This window comes from Arachis ipaensis, chromosome B02 (genome assembly GCF_000816755.2).
Source record: "Arachis ipaensis cultivar K30076 chromosome B02, Araip1.1, whole genome shotgun sequence".
Taxonomy (NCBI): domain Eukaryota; kingdom Viridiplantae; phylum Streptophyta; class Magnoliopsida; order Fabales; family Fabaceae; genus Arachis; species Arachis ipaensis.
Genome location: NC_029786.2, coordinates 97,506,094 through 97,510,587, shown reverse-complemented (window position 1 = coordinate 97,510,587; position 4,494 = coordinate 97,506,094).

Here is a 4,494-nt window from a genome sequence, read left to right as displayed (position 1 = left end):
GTTTATATTTCTCATTAGAGTCTCATCAAAATTTAATTAATAATTTTTAATTTAATTAATTCATAAATTAATTTCATTATACATTCAAATCTTTTTAGCAATTAAATTTAATTAAGTTGACTTAAACGTAACAAAACTCACTCACACAACATATACGTAAAATCACGCATTAATTCTTTTTTTCTGTGTTTCTTCATTGCATTTTTTCGTGAGTTTTCTCTTTCTTCTTCTTCTATTGGTGTTATTGCTGCGCCTCTTCTTCTTCATCTGATATTGCATTTATTTATTTTTTTTGTTTGATTTTTTCTTCTTTTTTTTTTTGGTTTTATTCCTCTTAAAAGAGTAGAACAAGAAAAATTATGAAAAAATAAAATAAAAAAAGAGGTGAAGAAAAACAAATAAAAACGAAGAAAAAGAAGCAACATAAGATATGGAGGAGAAAGATGAAGAGTTTTGAATTATGTAAAATTTATCAAAACAAAAAACACCAAAATTTGTTAATAATAACACATAAATTTCTAAGTTTTGACGCCGAAATTTTACTACAAAAATATCTTTTTTTAATGCTGCATTTTTTCTTCTTTTATTCTTCTTTCTTTCTTTTTCATTGCTTTTATTTCTTCTCATAGAAGTATTGCTTCTCATATTAGACTTGAATGAACGTGTATGTATTGTATTGCAATCTTATTTAGTTGAATGAATGTAGGTTTCTCTTCTTTCTACTGATTTTGTAACATTATATGTTTTTTTTCTTTGCCTAATTTTTTTTATTTTTATTCTTGTTAAGAGAGTAAAACAATAAGAATTATGAGAAGGTAAAACAAGGAGAAGATCATGAACAAAAAAAAAAAAAAAAGATAATGATGATGATAATGAAAAAAAAAGAAAGAGGCAAAAGAGTTTTGAGTTATCATTAAGTGAATTGCGCTTACTTTGATGAACTAAGTTTGTTTGTATGTCGTCATCATTAAGTAATTTTGGTGCATTCTAGATTTAAATAAGGTGCACTTTTAGTCTAAACTTGTTTTAAACTGAGTTTGTTTGTGTGTCGTCATCGTTAAGAAATTTCAGTGTATTTTGAATTTGAACTATTATATATATAAAACAAAGACGACGATAATGACAATAACGATAACAATAATGATGATGATAATAATCATGATGGAGGAGGAGGACGAGAAAAATGAAAGAGAAAATCGAAAAAAAATCAAATGGGAAAAGAAAGAGATGAAGAAGGAAGAGTAGGAAGAGGAGATGGAGGTTGTGGTGTGATGGTGGTGACTACGACGATAATAAAAAGAAAGATAAGGGGAAAATGAGAAAGAGGAGGAGAAGAAGAAAAAGTAGCAACATCAGTCAAAGGAGGAGGAGAAATACGAAGGAGAAAGAGGAAGAACGTGAAAGAGAAGGAAAAGAAAAATTAGTTATAATAACTTGGTTAAATTTGATTAAATATTTTATTTAGTTGTAGAATTTTATTCTTTATCAATATTATTCCGAGTTAAACTTAAATTGCTTAATTGTTAATCAGCATAAACCTACTTAATGTGTAATCAAGTTTTTTTTTTTTCGATTAATTGAAGCACTATTGACCACCACATGGGGTGGAAAAAAAGAGCTCAACAGTACAAAAAAAATTAAATAACAACCAGAAAATTCTAAAACATCATAAAAGTAACATCTGAAAATTTTATATCTCACACCTAAAAGCATTACAAAGGAAAAGATTGGTGAGGATTTGGCAAATTATTTTTCCTAATGGCAATGGGGGAAGCAAATTCACCAAAAACGCCTATAATCAACACCATATAATCCTTGGATTGTTCTCCTTATAAGCCAATTCTTTTCACTTATTCAAATGCAGAAATCCCTTTTGACCGACAAAATGGACGCATATTGGGTTGAACTGCTACATGAAATTTTTTAGTTTGTTTCTTTCAAAAGACATTTTCCATAATTCATTACCTTTTTCTGTAGCCCAGCTGATGATGCAAGAGTTATTTGATCTAAATACCACTTTATCCAATGGAATCATTGCTTTTTCAAACAAAAATTGTGCAGCCATTTGAATCCCATCAATCATAGTGTTCTTGCCTGCAGAGAAGGTCGGTTCTTTGTGATAAGTATTTGCTAAACTATCTCCTTTAGGGGCTGAATTGCTGACTCTTCGAATCCGAGCTTTTCCCTTCGGCGAGGTGTGAAGGTGTGAACGATGAAAAGAGAGAGGGTGAGTGTACCTACAAAGGCACTCCAATGCTTAAGTCAGTATATTGTATTATTCGGAACCTCTTTGAAAAAAATACTTTACTTTGCTTTTATATGATCAGCTCTTCGTCAGTTATGGTTTTAGCATTTACGTCGGTTTGGAGAGGATTGATAACGTATCTAATTATTCTACCGTTTAGTTGGCGGTTTTGATTTGAAACGTTAGTCGGCCGAGTTATAGCTCATAAAAGCTGAGCTCATAACTTGGCATCGCACGTTATGGCCGAGCTATAATGTGCGATACCGAGTTATAGGTCATATTTGTAACTGTCATATCACATAGTATTTTTATTCCTGCATTAAAGACCTCACACAGGAAAGTATACACACCATTTTCAGCATTGATAAGATATCTCTCACTACGATGTTCTCTTTTTGCGCCACATACTTTTCACAAATCCACCAAGACCACTCAAAATTTTTAAGAATCTCATACTTGTTTTTGTTAATTGTTCTCTCACCTGAAGAGATTTATTTTTCTGCTTCCTAGCTTTCCATGTTATCTAAACTACCCCATACCATAAATTTAACTAATTATTTTTATTACATTTGACACTTTCTTGATCATACCATAACTCAAAGAACTCTAATATTTTTTTGTCTCGTCCAATAAATCTCCCCAACAGCTAACGCCTCTTAATTGTGTTGAGTTTTCCAAGGATCACGAAATCAAGTAGGTCTACAAGATTTTTAGACCCTCATACTTTTGACGAGCATGTTTCAATAGTTAAATCATTGCAACCGAAAGTTTTTTGTCACTTGCTGCTTGTAGGAAATAATGCACTAACTAATGCTAATATTTTCCAAGGTTAAGAAAATTAGACTACTGGTGAGAAAATCGGTAAATGACTTAGTTCAATGATTTAGTGGTTTAATTATAATTAAACTATAGTTGAATTGGTTTAATAAAATATGAGTAAATGGTCAAACTAGTCACTGAAAAATTACGTGATCTTTAAACTGATTTTCAAAAAATTTTTTTAATCAAATTTATTCTTAAAAGATTTTAAATTAGTCATGTTAGTTCTTCCATCACATTTCTACTGACAGCGTTAATAAAAATTAATCTTGCCATTAAGTTACATAAACTACATCGTTTTTAAGCTAGAGAAGGAATTAAATTAAATTAAAAATTAAAAAAAAAATTTCAAAAATGGAACCACATTGAGGTGCTGCATCTATAGTATCCTCTCAAGCAAGGGAAACCTTTTATGGGTTTCTGGACATACTTCTTTCATGCCCATGAATGTGAGGGTGGTGGAGTGTTGTTTTTCCCTTTTAGTCTTGCTGCCTTGGCCTTTCTCTCTTCTTGCTATATGCACCACCTTTTTCTCTATGCCTCTCTTGCTTTAATTAACCACCATTCATCCCAGCAAAGCTATTAGACCTCATCCTCTGATAAAATCTTCTGTGAGACATTCTCTTAAATATCTTATATGCATTAGGTTTAACCCATCAGACGTTATCGTATGATAAAATTCCAAGATTTTAGGTAGAGAAGAGTTTTTTGCATATTCTGAGCATGGTGTGGTAAAGTACATCGAGTTTATTGTGGTCGTCGACAGTGTCGAAGACATGTGTGGATTTGGAGATGCTGTAGAACCTGCAAAACAAGCTGAGAAGCTTGGTTTGGAACAAGTGCTAGTGGTAGAAGTCGTTCTTGATGACAAGGGGAAGGAATTGGCGGAACTCGGTGAGAGTTGGAGAGCTCTAGGAGAGCTGAAGAAACCGCCTAGCCACCAGTGATGGGAAGAGCAAGCATTGAATAAATGGCAAGGAGTGCGGGATGATATCCAGAGAGACATAATGGAATTTTGAGCGCTGCAGTGATAAAGGCTAGTGGGACGGCGCTGCAGCGGCTATGGAGTTTCAAGAAAGAACGACATCCATGCTATTCAGGCAAGAGTTCGCAACTATAGAGTTTTAGTATTGAGAAATAGATTCATAGAATCAGTAAAGGGGAAGATGACTAGTGGGTGGGGTTTTGGGGGTGGATCGGGTTTAGGTATTTGTTCGGCTAGCCCATGAAAAAAGGCGTAGTGTTTTTTGTGTGTTAGAAATGTAACTTAATGGCCACGTCAGCTTCCGTTAACGCCGTAAGGAAAGTAACAAAACAGCTTCCGTTAACGCCGTAAGGAAAGTAACAAAAGGACTAATGTGACTAATTTAAAATCTTTTAAAGATAAATTTGATTTAAAAAATCTTTCGGAACTAATTTGAAGATCGCGT